Source organism: Crinia signifera, chromosome 3 (assembly GCF_055691185.1).
Source record: "Crinia signifera chromosome 3, ASM5569118v1, whole genome shotgun sequence".
NCBI classification, from domain to species: Eukaryota; Metazoa; Chordata; class Amphibia; order Anura; family Myobatrachidae; genus Crinia; species Crinia signifera.
The window spans coordinates 166,403,042-166,424,972 of NC_139219.1; the positions used below are offsets into that span (position 1 = coordinate 166,403,042).

General features: G+C 44.1%; 1 long non-coding RNA gene across 4 annotated transcripts in view; it reads right to left on the minus strand.

The window, feature by feature from the left end:
* Positions 1-442: 442 nt before the first annotated feature.
* LOC146063939 (uncharacterized) overlaps positions 443-21,931 on the minus strand; it is a 28,576-nt gene continuing 7,087 nt past the window's right edge. For 2 of the 4 annotated variants that reach the window (XR_014471712.1, XR_014471711.1), the window contains exons 3-4: positions 19,633-19,849; positions 1,092-2,461 (exon numbers count right to left, since the gene is read on the minus strand). This is a non-coding gene — a long non-coding RNA (uncharacterized LOC146063939). Of the gene's footprint in view, positions 781-1,091; positions 2,462-19,632; positions 19,862-21,931 lie in introns of those variants that run through there. The other 2 variants (XR_014471714.1, XR_014471713.1) reach the window with 2 other exon arrangements.

Here is a 21,931-nt window from a genome sequence, read left to right on the forward strand (position 1 = left end):
AGCCAGCGGGGGTAGGCAGCGTCCAGGGGTCCAGGGACTGGTGTAGCGGCAGCCTTCACTCACTCCGTCTCCTAGCGCTATCTGCCTGGCGGCGGGAAGCGCTGATGACTTTTAAAAGACTTGCCGGACGCTGATTGGCTGAATTCAGCCAATTAGCGTCCGGCAAGTCTTTTCAAAACCTGCTTCCCGCCCACCGTCCGGCAGCGCTAGGAGCCGGAGTTAACCCACCAGTCCCCGGGACCCCGCGAGGACCTGGCATTAACCTACCAGTCCCCGGACCCCCGCTGCTCATCCCAGGGACCACGCCGCCGGGACACCACACTAGCATCCCCACCCTCCAGCGCCCGGTGCGTGTGACCCCCTAGCCCCCCCCTAGTTACGGCCCTGCCTTCGGTAACCATCTGAGATATCTATTGGTGTTTTCCCAGGTGCCGTTATACTATTTACTCCGCCAGCATTAGCCACAGGTGGTACTGAAGCTTGATTATATGTGAATGTTATTTCTACTAATATGTCTGATCCACCTCAGGGTGATTTCGTGATTAAGTTTATGCTCATTTCTTGTCCTTAATAAACATCGTTTAAAAAAAAAATATATATATATATATATATATGTATGAACAAACAAAAGTCTGTGAATCAATAGCGCTAAGCCAAATACTTGTAAAACCAGTAGAAGTCCAGAAAGGCAACACTTAGTGGACAAAAGACACCAAAGTCCAAATTCGGGACTGCAGCTCCTTCCCAGTAGATCCCAGGACTCGTTGGGAATGGAAAGATCTGTTCAGAAAAGAATAAAGGAGGAGCGCTCCATAGTGTAACACAGTACAATTTTTTGGACCAATGTAAAAGGATAACGAGACATAAGGTAGGACTCGTACCACAAGTAAAACAGCAGTGGACTGGTTACCACGTGATATGTATCATATAGCCAGGCAATACTCCTACCTATATATTATATAAATATATATATATATATATATATATATATATATATATATATACAAAGCAGGGTTCCAGGAAATCCAAGAACAGACACGGCACTGCAGCTTCTTGATGAAAAAACAAACTTTGTTTATTTGCCTCGACGGGCCGTTTCGGGGCATACACCCCTTTCTCAGGAGAATGCAAATAGTACAAAGCATACAAGCAACATACAGCGTTTAAAAAGGAGTATTTGGCGCCACACTCACCTAATTACCTGCAGAGTCCACCCCAATCCACCGCAGCTGACACGCGCGCACACAGCAGTGACGTATCTGGCTCACACCCATCTACGTCACTGCCATAGCAACGCGTCCCAGCCAACAGTAGCCATGGTAATGGACGCCGCTACTTAACACCGCTATAGGACAGCGCACGGAGTACCAGCCAGGAGGGAACATGCACGACGTCTCTCACTCTGCCGTACATGTCACCACCCGACGTGCATCCCCGAGCTATCCACCGGCATCACAGCCAAGCCCCCGAGTCTTCCCATCAGAGACCTCCCACGTCTCAGCGGGATACACCGCGGGCAAGGCAGGGAGCCGGTCACAACGGTGTCAGTATTGGCAATCAGGGGAACGCCGCGCCAACAATCCTACATATACATAACATAATTACAATATTGCACCATGTAAATATCACAAAGAAATACCAACACCCTATACCAATTAAGAAAAAATCAAAATCATTGCTTAGAAACAAGCAAAACATACCCTGTTTACGAGAGAAAGTACAATCAGGAGAATAAAGCATACATTTGAATAAACTGACACAATGTGTCGACAATGATTAGCAAGCACAACAAAGTACCCTGCTCTATTGTGCAAAACTACTCCATACAATTCTTTCATTAAGACCAGTTGGAGAAACTGTCTTTAATCTATAAATCCAGCTAGCCTCTAGTTTTAAAAGTTGTTTAACCCTATCACCACCACGATTGGATTCTGGTACATGGTCTATTATTTGATATTTCAGAGATGCCAGTGTGTGCTTCATCTCTCTAAAATGCACAGCCACAGGCTGATCAGATTCTTTACCGGCTAGGGCAGCCTTGATAGTAGACCTATGCATGCCCATTCTTTCTTTGAATTTACGGGAGGTCATCCCAATATAACAAAGATGGCAAGGGCAAGTTATCATATAGACAACGAACCTTGTGTCACATGTTAGCACATGTTTAATGCTATACATTCTGTCAGAGTGTGGATCTTTGAATTTACTACCAGCAATAAGATGGCTGCAGGTCACACATCGAGGACAGCGATAACAGCCGGGCTTCTTGACCTTCACTTGTGGGTTGAATGTAGAGAACCCCGTAACATCAGTATGGACCAATATGTCTTTTAGGTTTCTACCTCTGGTATAACAGGAGAGTGGGCGTACATTTCTGAATCCAGGCAGATCTTTATCAGTGGCCATAATGGGCCATAGTGCTTTGCTGGCAATAGGGACGACTTTACTAGAGGTGTCAAATCTGGAAATAAAAGGAAATACATTGTCGGATTTTTTTATATTAGATTTCAATAAATCAGGTCTCTTCAATTTAAGGGCTCGGTCCTTAGCTGACCGTAGTAGAGACAGAGAGTATCCTCTCACATGAAATTTGTCAATTATTTTGTCAAGCTCCTCACTCAATTTAGTGGCATCACTACAGATGCGTACCACCCGAACCATCTGTGAGTAAGGGAGACCCTTCTTCAGTTGTGGGGGATGGTGGCTGCTCGCCAGCAGCAATGTATTTCTCTGTCGGTGGGCTTAGTGAATAACGCTGTTTTAATGGCACCATTATCCAAGCTCACCGTCACATCAAGAAAGTCCACCGCCTGACCACTAGACGTGTAGGTGAACTTGATAGGAGAGTCAAGCAAATTAATTTCTTGCATCATCACTTCAAAAAGCTCCACTCCACCATTCCAAAACATAAATAGGTCATCTATGTATCTACAGTACGCCTGGATGTGCTGGCCAAATCTATGCTGAAAAAATACCTTCTTCTCAAATTCAAACATGAACACATTAGCATAGGCCGGAGCTACCGCCGCTCCCATTGCACACCCGGACGTCTGCAGATACATAGAGCCATCAAAAATAAAGTAGTTTCTAGTGAGGACTAATTCAAGAAATTTCAAGTACAATTCCACATCAAATTGAAAAGAGTCAAGCTCACAGATAAAATTGCGCATAGCTGACAATCCTTGATCATGTGGAATAGACGTGTAAAGACTTGACACGTCCATTACACACATGATGGTGTGAGCCTGTACATCATCACATTGCATAATATGGTTCAGGAAACTAGTAGTGTCACGCAAGAATGTAGGTTGTACAACAATAAATGGTTGAATCAACATATCCAACAGTTGTGACACCGGCTGGAACAAACTCCCCCTGGCAGAGATGATCGGCCTACCAGGAGGAGTGTCCCTGTTCTTATGCACCTTCGGCAAGGTGTATAACACCGGTATCACAGGACAGTTGGATTTTAGAGCAACAGCGCACTTAGCATCAAGAATTCCATTTAGTACTGCTGTGTCGATTATTTTGAATAACTCAGACTGGTATTTTAGCGTGGGGTCAGAGTGCAATTTTCGATATACTTTGACATCCGCAAGCTGTCTATACACTTCTGTGCAGTAATCTGCAATGTTTTGTATAATGATACTACCCCCCTTATCGGCGGGGCGTATCGTTATACTCCTATCACTGCTCAATGATTTAACTGCCTCTTGCTCTGATCTAGACAAATTTCTGTGTATGACATTACTTGCAGCATTAAATCTCGTCATAGAGTCATCCATTAATCGACAGTATGTTTTAATTGAGCTATTAGAGCTCGCAGGATCAAACTTGGAAATGCGCTGTCGCCTAATAAATGAAGCCACAGTACTAGGCTCCTGGACCACCGCTGAATGCTGAAAGTGTTCCTTGAGTCTCAAATTCCTCCCCATTTTATGCAGATTACACTGCCACTCAAAGTTATCAAGTAAGGTAGTCGGTATAAAGGACAAGCCCTTAGAAAGTACCTGTATCTCCATATTAGACAATTCTCTCGAAGACAGGTTGAAGATCAGTTCATCTTTTGGCTTGTGGCTCTTAAAGAGCCTCTCATTCTGCCCCCCTCTTCTCGTTCTCTGGTTCCAGTGGGGCGTCTTTTGATAGCCCCTAAAGGGGGTCGTGCAGCAGAAGGGTCATCAGATTCGGGCCAGGCAAAATCGCTGTCACTCTGGGACGATGTATGTCCCTGATCGCGTCTTCCTCTCTTATTACGCCAGGTATTTCTCCTTGGTTGGAAGTTACGCTTGGGATTGCTCTGTCCCGAGGTCCACCTGTACACGATGTTCTCTTCGTAATCCTGTTGTACAGTCAGTAGTTTGGACTTCTTGAATTTAATCAGCTCAGCTTTATAAGAGTCACATTGTGACTGCAGCTTCTTGAATAGCCTCTCATGTTCCTGTTCGCTTAGAGAGGTAACATGCTCCGAGGTAAAAGCTTCCAATTTATCGCGTGTCATTTTTAACTCGCGTCCGGCTTGCTCAATCACCAGAAGCATTAAGTCCATACCACATTTGTTAAGCACGGCGATCCACCTGCGGCAAAACTTAGGGCTTGACCGCCCTATCGTCGGCACATTCCGCACACGGAAACCGCGGGGGATTAATTGCTCCCTGAAGTAGTCAGAGAGAGACTGTCCATGCAACAAAAAATCAATTTCTCTTTTACGTAGTTTTAGCAATCGATGGTAAATATCTTCGCCATTCAATACTGCATCATTTAGCGAGTCTGTAAATAATATATCCGATGCCTCTGCTGCTGTAAAACTTAGGGTCTCACCCTTTGGCAGAATCAGGTTAGCAAAAGATGCACTTACATCTATGTCGGCATTTCTCTGGGATGACTCCATAGTGTCACTAGGGGTCAGCAGGTAGGATTGTAGTCCGTTTCAAACAGTGATGAAATTCACTTAGAGGATGTGCCTTGTCCCTCACGGTTTAGTCAACACGACGAACCGTACACATATGTCCAATTGGACCGGCACTATCACCAATGGTTCAGCGTAGGCTGCGTGCCTTTGCAGGTATACATACAAAGCAGGGTTCCAGGAAATCCAAGAACAGACACGGCACTGCAGCTTCTTGATGAAAAAACAAACTTTGTTTATTTGCCTCGACGGGCCGTTTCGGGGCATACACCCTTTTCTCAGGAGAATGCAAATAGTACAAAGCATACAAGCAACATACAGCGTTTAAAAAGGAGTATTTGGCGCCACACTCACCTAATTACCTGCAGAGTCCACCCCAATCCACCGCAGCTGACACGCGCGCACACAGCAGGGACGTATCTGGCTCACACCCATCTACGTCACTGCCATAGCAACGCGTCCCAGCCAACAGTAGCCATGGTAATGGACGCCGCTACTTAACACCGCTATAGGACAGCGCACGGAGTACCAGCCAGGAGGGAACATGCACGGCGTCTCTCACTCTGCCGTACATGTCACCACCCGACGTGCATCCCCGAGCTATCCACCGGCATCACAGCCAAGCCCCCGAGTCTTCCCATCAGAGACCTCCCACGTCTCAGCGGGATACACCGCGGGCAAGGCAGGGAGCCGGTCACAACGGTGTCAGTATTGGCAATCGGGGGAACGCCGCGCCAACAATCCTACATATACATAACATAATTACAATATTGCACCATGTAAATATCACAAAGAAATACCAACACCCTATACCAATTAAGAAAAAATCAAAATCATTGCTTAGAAACAAGCAAAACATACCCTGTTTACGAGAGAAAGTACAATCAGGAGAATAAAGCATACATTTAAATAAACTGACACAATGTGTCGACAATGATTAGCAAGCACAACAAAGAACCCTGCTCTATTGTGCAAAACTACTCCATACAATTCTTTCATTAAGACCAGTTGGAGAAACTGTCTTTAATCTATAAATCCAGCTAGCCTCTAGTTTTAAAAGTTGTTTAACCCTATCACCACCACGATTGGATTCTGGTGCATGGTCTATTATTTGATATTTCAGAGATGCCAGTGTGTGCTTCATCTCTCTAAAATGCACAGCCACAGGCTGATCAGATTCTTTACCGGCTAGGGCAGCCTTGATAGTAGACCTATGCATGCCCATTCTTTCTTTGAATTTACTGGAGGTCATCCCAATATAACAAAGATGGCAAGGGCAAGTTATCATATAGACAACGAACTTTGTGTCACATGTTAGCACATGTTTAATGCTATACATTCTGTCAGAGTGTGGATCTTTGAATTTACTACCAGCAATAAGATGGCTGCAGGTCACACATCGAGGACAGCGATAACAGCCGGACCTTCACTTGTGGGTTGAATGTTGAGAACCCCGTAACATTGTACTATTTGCATTCTCCTGAGAAAGGGGTGTATGCCCCGAAACGGCCCGTCGAGGCAAATAAACAAAGTTTGTTTTTTCATCAAGAAGCTGCAGTGCCGTGTCTGTTCTTGGATTTCCTGGAACCCTGCTTTGTATGTATACCTGCAAAGGCACGCAGCCTACGCTGAACCATTGGTGATAGTGCCGGTCCAATTGGACATATGTGTACGGTTCGTCGTGTTGACTAAACCGTGAGGGACAAGGCACATCCTCTAAGTGAATTTCATCACTGTTTGAAACGGACTACAATCCTACCTGCTGACCCCTAGTGACACTATGGAGTCATCCCAGAGAAATGCCGACATAGATGTAAGTGCATCTTTTGCTAACCTGATTCTGCCAAAGGGTGAGACCCTAAGTTTTACAGCAGCAGAGGCATCGGATATATTATTTACAGACTCGCTAAATGATGCAGTATTGAATGGCGAAGATATTTACTATCAATTGCTAAAACTTCGTAAAAGAGAAATTGATTTTTTGTTGCATGGACAGTCTCTCTCTGACTACTTCAGGGAGCAATTAATCCCCCGCGGTTTCCGTGTGCGGAATGTGCCGACGATAGGGCGGTCAAGCCCTGAGTTTTGCCGCAGGTGGATCGCCGTGCTTAACAAATGTGGTATGGACTTAATGCTTCTGGTGATTGAGCAAGCCGTACACGAGTTAAAAATGACACGCGATAAATTGGAAGCTTTTTCCTCGGAGCATGTTACCTCTCTAAGCGAACAGGAACATGAGAGGCTATTCAAGAAGCTGCAGTCACAATGTGACTCTTATAAAGCTGAGCTGATTAAATTTAAGAAGTCCAAACTACTGACTGTACAACAGGATTACGAAGAGAACATCGTGTACAGGTGGACCTCGGGACAGAGCAATCCCAAGCGTAACTTCCAACCAAGGAGAAATACCTGGCGTAATAAGAGAGGAAGACGCGATCAGGGACATACATCGTCCCAGAGTGACAGCGATTTTGCCTGGCCCGAATCTGATGACCCTTCTGCTGCACGACCCCCTTTAGGGGCTATCAAAAGACGCCCCACTGGAACCAGAGAACGAGAAGAGGGGGGCAGAATGAGAGGCTCTTTAAGAGCCACAAGCCAAAAGATGAACTGATCTTCAACCTGTCTTCGAGAGAATTGTCTAATATGGAGATACAGGTACTTTCTAAGGGCTTGTCCTTTATACCTTACATGATAACTTTGAGTGGCAGTGTAATCTGCATAAAATAGGGAGGAATTTGAGACTCAAGGAACACTTTCAGCATTCAGCGGTGGTCCAGGAGCCTAGTACTGTGGCTTCATTTATTAGGCGACAGCGCATTTCCAAGTTTGATCCTGCGAGCTCTAATAGCTCAATTAAAACATACTGTCGATTAATGGATGACTCTATGACGAGGTTTAATGCTGCAAGTAATGTCATACACAGAAATTTGTCTAGATCAGAGCAAGAGGCAGTTAAATCATTGAGCAGTGATAGGAGTATATATACTTCAGATGTTCATAACTGTGTTGACCCAGTTGGAATAAAAAAACTTATTTTCTTTTATCACAAGGCTGATTTGTGATTACGGAGAGTGCTCCGCATCCGCACCGCTGTGTGTGGATATTCTGGACTATATATATATATATATATATTTTTTTTTTTTGATAGCGGCAATAAAATAAATATTGAGGCAGATGTATTAAGCCTAGTAAAGTTATAAAGTGGTGACAAAGCGGTGATAAAGTGGAAGTGAATAATGCACCAGCCAATCAGCTGTGTTTGAGCTAACAGTTGGCTGGTGCATTATCACCTTCCACTTAATCAGCTCTTTATCACTTTACCAGGCTTAATAGTACGTTTTCTTTATATAGCGTGCTTTGTCAAACATCTGCTCCATTACATTAATTCAATGTGGCAATGGCCTGAGAGGTTCTGCTATACTTAACATCACATAGAGTAAAATATTTTAGAATGGGGAATCCAGGTAATATACTGTATACAGTATATTTTATTTAGCGCAATCATTTTACATCACAAATATGCATTCATATAAAATGTGATCTTAGGACCTTAATCAGCATGGATTGATAATCGGCATTGCACATGGGCAGGAACAAATAGCACAGGCACTTTAGTCTGAGAATGCAGGTACCAGCATTCTTCAACATAGCAGCGCCCTATTCACAGCATGCTGAATTAAATCGACCTCTTTGTCTCTCATTCCCCTCACTCTCTTATTTCCTACACTCTTCTGCCCTACTAAGGTGGTGGGGGAATATTTTGCTATGGGGCCCACAAGGTACTAGTTACACCCCTGAATCCACTCCAACATAACAATAATTACCCTCCACGCAAGGCCCAATATAACATAATCCATCAATAGATATCATTAGCACCAGCACATAGTAACACCCCATTTAATATTGGAATCACTCAACCTAACACTAATAAAATACTACATAAGATGAATATGCAAAGGCTACCTTGTCAGCCACAGTCAGGTTTATACTATGATAAACAGCAGAAAATCATCTCTTGTTGGAACACTGTGTGATTGTGTGTTATGATGTAAGAATGTGACACGAACAAATATTAATTACCTTTATGTCAACTCAGATCTAATATTATTAAGTTACATTTATCATATATATTTTATTAGACACATAATAGTCCATGTTTTTCCGGAGCTCATAATAAAGGGTGGTTTAAGAAATCTCTCTCTCGTTAGGGTTTGGCATCATTCCAACCCTTACCATATTTGATTCAGATTGTGCTAAGCCAATACCTAGAGCAAGGTACAGAGTACAGCACATCCATACAGCACATATATTGTGTGTAGCACCTTTCTATATGCTGTTGTAAGTGCGATGACCAGGGAAGATTGCAAGTGGCAAAGCATGAGAAAAGATTATTTATTCTGTTATATATGTAAATCACGGAACTCCTTTGCCTACAAATTAGTTGTTTGTATTGTCAATACTGATATTTAAAGTATGTGTTATTATTGCCACAAAAGTAAGGGATAGAATTGTTTCTGTTCCTACATGAGTCTCACGGTATATAGGCATCTATTCACGAAGCAGTCAACGAGTGGAAAAGCCTTCTAGTGAAAAGATGCCCATAGATAACTTGATAAATGTTGCTTCAAATTGAAACAATGTTTTTTTAATGTTTTTTTATGGAACCAAAACATACTGTATATTGTGTTATATGTGGTGCAGTACGGACGGTGTACTCCGGTTTCCTCCCACCGAATACAGATTGTAAGCTTCACTGGGGCAGGGAATGTTCAAATATTGTCTGTAAAGCGCTGCAGAATATGTACGCCCTATATAAGAAACTGTTAATAAATAATAAATAAATAAATATAAACATTGCATGAAAAAAGCATTGAACGTTAGTTAAATATTAACATTTGTCAAGAATACAATAAACTGTTAATTGTTCACAAATTACAATGTGAGGTTTTTTTTTTTCTGGCTCCAGCTCTTTCACATTTGACATGGGTCGACCAAAAAAGCTCTGGTGCCTTAACCCTGCACCTTGACCCGGGTCCACACACAGCAATAACCCAGTTCCAAAGTGTAATGTGAAAGGGGAATTAGATACAATTGCTAGTGGAAACAGCCAAGTTACAGTGTGTTATTATCATAGTGAATGATATTATTATCCTGATTCAGCATCATTATTCGCTACTGTGTTACTTTATGTATTGTGGTAACCTTTAATCCACAAAAGCTAAAAAGTAACAGTTACACTCTAAAAATAACACTCTAAAATAAGTGATACAGTTTAATAAAAGTTGCTTCACCTGTTAGACTTATCATTGTATTACAGATCCTGGAGAGTGTCTTGTCTTTCTGAAGACATGACTAATTAGAGGTCCTGAAGCTAAAGTACTCTCCATGTTGCAACATGAACACCCACCACTGGGGGAGTCATATATGTGGGGTGTCATTGTTAGGGAATGTGTATTGGCAGGAGAACAAGGGTATAACTACCATAGGTGCAAGGGGTGCAGCTGCTATGGGGCCCATCTTTATTGTATACGTAATATGTTTTACATACATTTATCACCGTCAGTTGCTAAATAGGGGGCCCTTACAAACGTTTGCTATGGGGCCTATGAATATCTAGTTATGCCTCTGCAGAAGAATATGATTGTAGAGAATTTGAAAGGATTTTCTAGATTGGATGTGCATCAGTAAAGGCCCCCTTACACTTATCCAACTTGTCTGAGGGACAAGTAGGGCCTGATTGACTTGAGATTTATCCTATGTGCAGGAGGATCAATCTCTTGGTTGGACGCATTGCGCACAGAAACGTGCATCGGGTCCCACAGCATCAGGCACATAAGATTTTGTCAGACAGGCACATCAGATTTTGTCAGATAAATTGGCCCAATCCATCTGAATTGGGTGAAATCTGACAAAATCTCACAAGTGTAAGGGGCCCTTAATAGCAGAATATCAATATAGCTGCATTTTTTTCAAAGTATTTACCCGAGGAGTCTATGCAATGTTGCATGTGCTCAAACCGCTTTGTGAAGCAGCTGCACCAGTCAGAAATCAGTATGTCTTCTACACATGTGTCCAGTTAAGTTGATACTGCAGTGCATGCATGCGGTAGTATTCTGGGGATGTGGGGTCCACTTGGCAACAGTGGTTTGGTCCTGGGGTTGAAATGCAAGGCCCAGGATTCAAGAAAACTTACACGATCTAATAAAATTCATTTTGACCACTATCATGATGGCCATTTAACCAAGCCAACCTATTGACCATGTTGACCAATAGTGGTCAAACTATTGTCTGTCGACCTAATAACTGTCGACTTAAAGTCCAGATCCCGAAAGATGCCTTGTACACCGTTTATGATATATTTTAGGTTTAGGTCAGACATGTAAGTGCAATAAATGTACTATTTATTATAAATGTTGATTTGTTTTCATCAAAATAATCTTATGCATTATGTAATACGTGAAATACTAATTGTAGCCGACCAGGCACATGTTTGAGCATCACATTGTTTCATGTTCATTTGCTATTTTCCTTTTAGCTACAGTAAGTTTTTTGTTCCTAAGTTGTAAATACCAATGACCTATTTTTTCCATGTAAACATTACAAGGATGGGGGTTTTGTCCAAAGGGTATAAATACTGTATGTGGTTTGCACAAATGTATTTAAAGCAGATTAGTTCTTAAAGTGTATCTCTCATGCAAGACTGCATAATTTATCATTAACAGAATTTTCTAAGCAATGTTTAATTGAAATGCACAGTAATTAACACACCAGTCTAGAAAATGTATTTGCACAATTCTGCCCTTTCTAGCTCTATCTCTCATGTAAAATTGCTGTTGCCTTGGGCTTTCATAGAGGTCTGCCTCTGTGTAATCTGTTCATACTGTATGACCTTGCTGAGCATGATCAGGGGCTTCCACTAGTTGGATTTCCATGGAAATGTCACAGACAGATGACAAATGGTCCGGGGTGCCTATCTGAGTGCTTGGGTTCCTGGTGTGGCTTTTACCAAAACAATTTACTAAATGCCAAATATATCAGAAATAGTAAATTCCAAAAATAATAAACAAATGACAAATTACAAAATGCTACAGATACATAAAAAAAGACAAAGGCATTGCCCATTACACATTAGGGGGGGGGGGATTTGCTGCTTAGAGAAAGTCTGGGGATTATACCTACAAGCGAATCCCCATCAACACAAATGGCACTAGAAAGCCACCTCATGGGTCTGTTGGAAGAGCTGTCCAGATTAAAACAAGTGAAGGATAAAGTTCAAGTAATGCTAATTGCATAACCAAACCCAGGTACCTCAGCTAGGGCCTTATTTTGGTTCATTCTTTCTAACAAAATCCTTCTTAGATGGACAAAACCATGTGCACTGCAGGGGGGGCAGATGTAACATGTGCAGAGAGAATTAGATTTGGGTGAGTAATTTTGTTTCTGTGCAGGGAAAATACTGACTGCTTTATTTTTACACTGCAATATAGATCTCACTTTGAAGTAAAACCCCACCCAAATCTAATTCTCTCTGCACAAGTAACACCTGCCCCACCTGCAGTGCACATGGTTTTGCCCATCTAAGAAGGATTTTGTCAGAAAGAATGAACCAAAATAAGGCCCCTAGTTTGATAAGTGGGAGCTAATTAATAGATATCTCCTGCATTCACAGTAAAGCTGTGTACACACGGGGGCGATAAAGGCTGAAATCGCTGGAAATATGGTCGCAGGCGACCATATTGCCAGTGATGGGAGTGTGCCCCGGCGAGCGCTCCTGTTTTCAGCCCCATTCTAATCGCTGGGAGCTCCTGCGACCAGCTGATTACCTCTGCGGCACCGCCCGGCAGAGGTTCCCTTTCATCAGTGACCATCTCTGGTCGCTGATGAAAAGGAGAAACTGAGCAATATATTGCTCAGCCATATATTGCTAGCAATATGTGGCTGAGCAATATATCTCCCCCGTGTGTACGGGGCTTAAAGGTGAGTACACACGGGTGAAATTTCATGTAAAATCGCTGGGAATATGGTCGCTGAGCAACCATATTGCCAGTGATTTGGAGCGCAGCTGGCGATAAATTGCCAGCTGCGTGCTCCCGTGTGCACTGCCTAATGGTCGCTGGTCGCAGGAGCATGCTCCTGCGACCAGCGGCTTTCCCCGGCGATCGCTGTGCCGGGAGGTCAGCGCCGGGGAGATCAGCGTTGATCTCCCCAGCCCCGTGCCGCTGCTTCCTCCCTCCTCCCATCAAAGTGACAGCAGCAGCGTCTGCTGCTGCTGCGCTCCCCCTCTGCCCCGTAGCAGTGTCACCTTTTCATGGCTGATGAAAAGGAGACACTGAGCAATATGATTGCTGGGGATATATTGCTAGCAATATATCCCCAGTAATCATACAGTATTACCCAGTGTGTACACAGCATAAGATATATATCTCCATATAAAGTTTGACATGACATGTTGAAAATGGTCGCTGAGCAATTTTGGCTTAAATCTCTCTGCAATATATTGCTCAGTGTAACGTCCCATACACACAGGGTGATTTCAGCCATAATCCCGTGTGTATGGGGCCAATGTCGCTGGTAGCACTCTCCCGAGACCAGCCCTGGGGTGGTCGCTGGTCACAGGAGCATCTCCCATGCCCCCCCATCTATAATGCCGACAGAGCTCTCTGCAGTGAGTATGGAACACTGGCACAGCAGCAGGGAGAGCTACTGAGCATGTGCAGCAGCAGCTCCACTTACATGGCCTCCAGCACTGAGGGATATCCTCCTGTGCTCCTCTCTTGGAAAGTGCTGTATGATGCGTGTGTATATTTGTATGTAATGTATGTATGTATGTATGTATGTATGTATGCTCTGTATGTATTTGTGCATGCTCTGTTTGTATGTATATATGTACTGTATGTATGTAGTTTGCATGTATGTTTTATGTGTGTACGTATGCTGTGTATTGCATGTATTTATGTTGTGTGAGTTTGTACATACCTCCCAACTGTCACGATTTTAGAGGGACAGTCCCGATTTTCGGGTCCTGTCCCGCTGTCCCACCCGCGGCAGGCATTGTCCCGCTGCGGGGGGTGGCAGTTGGGAGACCCCCCAATCTAGTAGAATAGACGCTGTGCGCATGCGCACAGCGTCTATTCTCGTATGAAAATGAGGTTGCGGCTAATTAGCATAAGCTGCACCCTCATTTGAATACGCCCCGCCCCCTTTTCGGGCGTGTCCCTATTTCTTCAGGCCATAAGTTGGGAGGTATGGTTTGTATGTATGTACGATCAGTATGTATGTATGTATATTAACTGGTTTTCTTTAGTGCTGTGCTCTACCCTTTATGGTTGTGAATTGGCTATAAATAATTAACAGTAATGAATGACATGCACTCATTATTTCCTTACTTTTTACATGTAGTAAATGCAGTAAATTGAGTACTCGGTACCAAAAAGAAAATTGAAATAAATGAAATAGAATAAAAGGTACTTGTGTACTTTCACGGCTCCCATCGCATGCCATCGCATGCCAAATGTAGTGGCATGCGATGGCATGCGATAGGATGCGTTTCTTGCAGTTTTTAAGCATCTTTAAAAATCGCATGCGATTTAAACAGAAATGCATGCAAATGCATTGAAATTAGTATCAAACATGTTTAATGGCCCCCAAATGTCATTTTTGAGGCTGTACCACCCCCACTATCAATGCAAACCCGAAGCGTGGCGAGCCCGCGAGGGGAGTTGGTACGCGTCCTATGACCTTTTCATAATCCCACTATCCACGTCGGCGTGGAGTTGAGAATAGAAAGTGTGGCGAGCGCACTGCGTTTGCGGCACGCAACAACCCCCGCCCCCCCTATTTAGGGCTGCTTCAAGCTATTTCCCGGGCTGCTTTTAATTCCCAATCCGCCCCTGGATGGATCACGTGGGGCAGCGCCATCCTATGGACCGTGGGAGCAGCTGAGTGCGCCGGCGCATGCGCACCAGCCCTCCCGCGGCCATTTTGGCTTTGGGTGGATGAGATGCTGGCCGCGGCCATCTTTAATCTGGGCACAGTGCCGCGGCCCAGCATGAGACGGAGAGGCTAGCTGCTGCGGCTGGGCGCAGGTAGTTAGGGTGGGCGCCGGGCGGCCACTTATGCTACAATATGTGCCGGCCCACCGGGAAACGGCTCGGTTTCCCGGTGGGCCAATCCGCCCCTGCAATATACTAATGTCTCATGACTGGAAATTGATTCTTTCAGCCCTGGCAATTCTCCTACAGTCCTTCCAACTGTGAGCACCCACAGCCTTTCCCCTGTAGGCACCAAGCATAGTAATGACAACACAAATATCAACTACAGGCAAAAAAATATAACATGCCAAACATTAATTAAATTAGTAATATAGCGCTGCCTAATAATATAATATATTTATATAACTACTCATGCATATCACAAAACTGCCTTGAAATGCATCATTTCTCTTTATAATATCATCAATGCTATCTCATTATTTTTTTTAATGTGTGTGTGTAGCAGTTAGTACAGTATATAAAAGGATCTCTACCACTGTACTGTAAATGCCGGTACTTATGTATTATCTGGGCTCCCATGTTAAATGCACCCCATTTTTTCATACCCCTACTATCCAACTACGCATGGAGTTGATTTTATATAGTGTGGCGAGCGCAGCGAGCCACCGTGCCCGAAGCGTGGCGAGCGCAGCGAGCCCCGCGAGGGGATGCGGTCTCATAAGAAAAACGGGAGCCCAGATAATACATAAGTACCTAAATGCCTAATCCTATCATCTGACCTGGTGTGTATGTTTCTTACTTGAAATTTTAGGCCTGTTCTTACATTATAATATATTTCTATACATTTCAAGAAGCATATGTTTGATATAATGAGAGCTTCTACAATGCAAAATAAAACTGTGGCTCAATCACTCAAGATATGCTAGAACCCAGAACAATCTAATTCTACACACTGACAATTAGAGCAGCAATTACACTATAATGGAAGACATTTAAGGATCACAAAAGGATTTGGCTGCCATCAGTTTCTGCTGACGACGTTCATTTCATTGATGGATGCTGGTTTTATTCTTGTGTCTGTTAATGTTCTGTAAATATCCAGATGTGGTGATGTTCTTTTTTGATCCAGAAATATATTTTCTTTTGTCCTTGATAGTTTTAATTGATGAAATTTTTTTAATTGCTGGTGATCACAGAACATGACTACTAATTTATGTAATAGATTTATGTACAAGGTAAAACTCACCTGTACGATGTTTGTTGTGGGTACACGTAGGCTGGGAATTCCCCTGCAGCTCAAAAACCCAACATCATAGAGTTTCAATTAAGATTAGATTTAGGCAAACTTGAGTGCTGTCTGATAGATACATTTACTAAAATGGGAGTTCTGTTGAGCATGGGATGTTGCCCATAGCAACCAATCAGATTCTACTTCTTATATATATATTTAGCTCCTTGTAGTAGATAGCTCAGAGTTTCTAGGCCACATTGTCAGTGATCAGCAGCAGGGAGACGCTAAGGGCAGCAACACTTTAATCAGATGATGACAAGAATGTCTTGGATAGCTAGCTGGCAATCTCATATGGGAATCATTCATGTTCATACTCATAGATGTAACTATATTGAGTTACCATTGCCAGGGCCGGCGCCACCACTAGGCAGCTCTAGGCATTTTCTTAGGGCGCCGGCACCTGGAGGGCGGCAGTTCGCCCCTCACCCCCAGCACTGTGGTACCTGTGTAAAAAAAACTTCCGTCCCCGGCGTCCCTGCTGAGTGCTGGTGCGTGCAGGGGTGTCCGTGCCGCCGGGGGAGCCTGCGGCGCTGTTATTGTGTATAAGCTTGTCGCGCCCGGCGGGGGCCCTACAGTGAATAGAAAATAACTAGCGCTATGCGCGGGAAGCGCTAGTTATTTTCTATTCACTGTAGGGACCCCGCCGGGCACGACAACAAGCTTATACACAATAACAGCGCCGCAGGCTCCCCCGGCAGCACGGACACCCCTGCACGCACCAGCACTCAGCAGGGACGGACGTTTTTTTACACAGGTACCAACCCCCCCCCCCCCCGGCACCGGGGCGCCCCCACCTCGACTCGCCTGGGGCGCTCCGGTGCCTTGCACCGGCCCTGACCATTGCTATGGGGCCCAGAGGCAAGTTCCACTACATGCCATGGGGTGCAAGTATGGCGGTACGGGGTGGTACGGCGTACCGGTAAAATATATATTGCCGGTACCCCGTACCGCCATAACAAATAGCCAAATATACCTGCAATGCGCATGCTCGCATATGGAAGTGGTGGGGGGCGTGGCTTCCGCCACCCCGCCACAGCTGATTGCCTTTGGAGGGGAGCGCATTGTGCGTCTCTCCTTCCCCTCCCTGTGTCACTGTGACACAGTCGGCTGTCAGCCAATCAGTGCTCGTGGGCTGGCAGCCAATCAGGAGCCAGTCCACGAGATAGACATGGGGCAGGAGACGCGAGATGCGTTCCCCTCCCCAGAAACATGCAGCGGAGGTAGGGGGACTAGAGGAGGACCGGACAGGACACAGGACCTGACACAGTGAGTTGCTCACTGTATTGCAACTATTTCTGTGGCACTGGGGGCATATGCATGTGTGGCACTGGGGGCATATGTGTGGCACTGGGGGCATATGTGTGGCACTGGGGGCATATGTGTGGCACTGGGGGCATATCTGGCACTGGGGGCATATCTGGCACTGGGGGCATATGTGTGGCACTGTGGGGGCATATGATGTCTGGCACTGGGTACATATGTGGCACTGTGGGGGCATATGATATCAGGCACTGGGGGCATATGTGTGGCACTGTGGGGGCATATGATAACAGGCACTGGGGGCATATGTGTGGCACTGTGGGGGCATATGATATCTGGCATTGGGGGCATATGATATCTGGCACTGGGCGCATATGTGTGGCACTGTGGGGGCATATTATATCTGGCACCACGGGCATATGTGTGGTACTGTGGGGGCATATGATATCTGGCACTGGGGGCATATATCTGGCACTGGGGGCATATATCTGGCACTGGGGGCATATGTGTGGCACTGTGGGGGCATATGATATCTGGTGCCACGGGCATATGTGTGGCACTGTGGGGGCATATGATATCAGGCACTGGGCGCATATGTGTGGCACTGTGGGGGCATATGGTATCTGGCACTTGGGGCATTTCTGGCACTGTGGGGGCATATTAGTAATGGGCATCAGGTGTGCGGTGCAATGAGCATTATAGCATGGGTCATATGTATTGGGTGTGTGGCGCGTAAGAGGCATTACTGTGTAAATTTTGGCCGTGTGCCTTCGGCGTGCAATATTCCAGACACTCCCTCTAGTCTCATATGACCACGCCCTGACCACGCCCATTTTTCGCCGCGGCACAGTACCACCAAGTCATTTTTCCTACTTGCACAACTGTACATGCCCACCTGTATATCCCCATATGTTGCACCAAATCACTGTACTAGATCATTACACTACATGCCCCTATAAGCTGCACTAAATCACTAAGCTACATCCCACCATGCAATGCACTACATTACTACACCACATCCCTCTATACGCTGCACAGCATCACTACACTACTGTACATCCCTTACACACTGCACTATATCACTACATTACACCACTCTACTACATGTCTCTTTACACTGCACTACACCACTACATACTCTATATGCTACATTACATCACTTCACTACATCAACTACACCCACACTACATCAACTACACCCACACCCCCTTTGCTGAAGTTGTAATGAGAGTCTTAAGATCCATTGCAGGTCACCACCTGTGGACCATGTGTGCTAGGCCATGTAGGTTAATTGGCCACTAACAAAATTAACCCTAGCGTGAGAGTGTGTGTGTGTGTGTGTGTGTGTGTGTGTGTGTGTGTGTGTGTGTGTGTGTGTGTGTGTGTGTGTGTACATGTGTACATGTGTCAGGGAATATAGATTGTAAGCTCCACTGGGGCAGGGACTGATGTGAGTGGCCAAATATTCTCTGTACAGTTCTGCATAATATGTGTGTGCTGTTTAAATAACTGGTAATAAATAATCACATTATATATATTCAATAATAAGTTAAAAATGTATATGAAAATGCTAGATGTTTAAAAATTAGTAACTATTGAGGATTGCAACTTGTAATGCTGCAAATGCTCTAAAATGATACAAAGTCACCAGGTATTATGAAGTGATTAGACAGTATGGGAAATTTACTAATATGGTAGTTCTGTTTTACATGGGAAATTGCTATGGGCAACCAATCAGATACTATGGGGGAAATTTACTAAGATGTGTTTTCTACATCACATGTGATGTTGCGATGGGCAACCAATCAGATCATGTCTACTATCTTCTAGAGAGTGCTAAATAAATAAGAAGTAGATTCTGATTGGTTGCCCGTAGCAACATCATATGTGAAGTAGAATACACATCTTAGTAAATTTACCCTTACTGTATATCTTATCTTCTAGAAGGTGCTAAATAAATAAGTAGATTCTGATTGGTTGCCCATAGCAACATCCCATATGAAACTTCCATCTTAATAAATTTCCCCCTGTTGTCTAAAAACTGAGAATGTGATCCCTTCTTTCAATATCTGAAGATTGCCCCCTTGCTTATAAATAAATGATATTTGTCAAAAATGATTAATAAATAATAAATGATTTATTTACATGTACCTATAAGTATAGAATGAGACTTTACTCACCCATGCATAATTCAGGAAATCCTTACAACTTGACCTGTTGGGTGCTCTTGAGGCCCGGAGTTACTGCAATAGCTTTGCCAACAAATGCTAATGTTGAGGGTGGAAACGATCGAACAGCAGATGTTTGCTTCTTGTAATAGTGCCCCACCCAATGCTTGTCATTATGCAAATGGTGCAGCCAAATATTCATGTTCTCCCATACTGCTGTCTTGTTCATCTAGAGAAGAAACTAGTAATTTTACTGTAAACATAAATTCTAACAAGTTAATATACCAACTCTAAAGGACTAAATGACCAGCACTCAGTTATGAGAAATGTGCTGTGGAAACAACGTTAGGGTGCTTGTAACGATGGCACACTGCAACCACAGCATTGCTTATTTTGTCTTATACAAAATGACATATTTGTGACCTATTCAGATTTGGCTGCATTCATACAGCACGTTGCTATTTGCAGCTTCCACTCCCTAGCTGCAGCTCTTTCCCCTTGACGTAACCCATGTGATATGGCTGAAGTATAAATGAAGGTGTGGTTTCACTGTTAGTTCTGAAGGTGCCTAAATCACAGCACACAATGCAAATGCATTACAATTTGGACAACGTGGATCATGTAAATGTAAAGCATTTCTTTTTTTATGACACCACTGAATTAAATATACCAACTCCCCATCCTCCAACTAAGTTTTAATCTGTCTTTATTTTTGTAAAATAAATCTATTTGTTATGGTTTTGGATGTGAACCCCAAGACGTAACCGCTGTTTAGAATGGTTATGGTGGAATGTAACAAACCGGGTGTGAACCCACAGCTGTGATCGCTGTTTAGGACGGCCACAGTGAAACCTACTCTGCCTCTTTTGGCCTCCCCTGATAAATGGCTGGCACCTGCGATACTAGGACTTTGCCTATAATAGCTACATCTGGAGAGGCAAATAAGGTCTGCCCCAACTCCAGTCCCACCAGGTCTTGGTTATGTCATAGTACCAGAGATATTTTAGGAAATGGTCAAAAGGTGAAGGTGACTAAAGGGACTTAACAGAAAAAAACAGCGAAGTAACGGCACACTGCCAACAACAGGGGAGAAAGGCAACAAAACATATGTGCGACCTTGTCACAAACCAAGGGACATAGTTGCACACCAAAGGTGACCTAGTCGCATACATAAAAATATAACAACACACAAACCACGATATTACACCGCACAAAAGCACAGCAAAAACATACACAGGAACAGAATAGTACAGAGGACAGGAAAATAACACTGCTGGGGTTAATGTAAGCAAATAGTACAGACCTGCAATAAACTAGAGGTCCCAAAGGGAAATAAGCAAGCATGGACTCAACAACAATGAGAACACTGTCCACAACATAGTACCTAACAAATGGTAAATAAAATGAAACCTGGGCTCCAATGTGGAGCACATACAGTTACCGGAACCAGACCAGAACTGGTAGAAAATGATACCAGGAGCAGATGAAACCAGACAAGCCAGGAGCAAGTGAAACCTAAGGAGAGTCAGGTGACTGCAACAAATGGAAGCTGGCAGCTGGATGCATGCATAGTGAAACAGGCCTGGAACAAAGGACACCAGATGACCCAGTTGACCGGACTGCTGGAAGCAGTAAGCAAGAAGCTAGAACTGGGGTAGCCAACTGTAGTCCTCGAGAGCTACCAACAGTTAATGTTTTGCAGGTCTACTTACAGAATCACAAGTGAAGTAATTAGCTCCACCTGTGGTTCTTTTCAAATGTGTTAGTGAGTAATGAGTGCACCTGTGCAGCAGCTAGGTTGTCTGGAAAATGTGAACTGTTGGTAGCTCTCGAGGACTGGTGTTGGTTACCACTGAGCTAGAAGCTGGGGGGCTGGTAATTGGAACTAGAAGCTACTAGCTGGAAGCTAGCACCTGGGAACAGAAGCTGAAGCTATAACCGGAATCAGGGTCTGAGTCTGCAGTGAATATAACAGGAGCAAGCACCAGCACTGCTGGAGAGGCACAAGCCTCCTGAAGCACAGATTACCTCCATGTGAACTGGCAGACCAGATAATGAGCTAAATCAGGCAACAGCCTTGTATGCAGAACAATCACACAGAATAGAGCTATAATAGCACAGAATCACCACAGGAGACCACCAGAGAATACCATAACAGAAACATGAGAATTCTGGAATGCTCACAGAAACTGACATAAAAATATTGAACCACAGCGGTGGCTCATGACAGTTTTCTGCAGTGAAAAACACTGCTGCTCATTTTACAATTTGTCTTAAGTGGGTGTGTTTTCACATATATGACCAATCACAT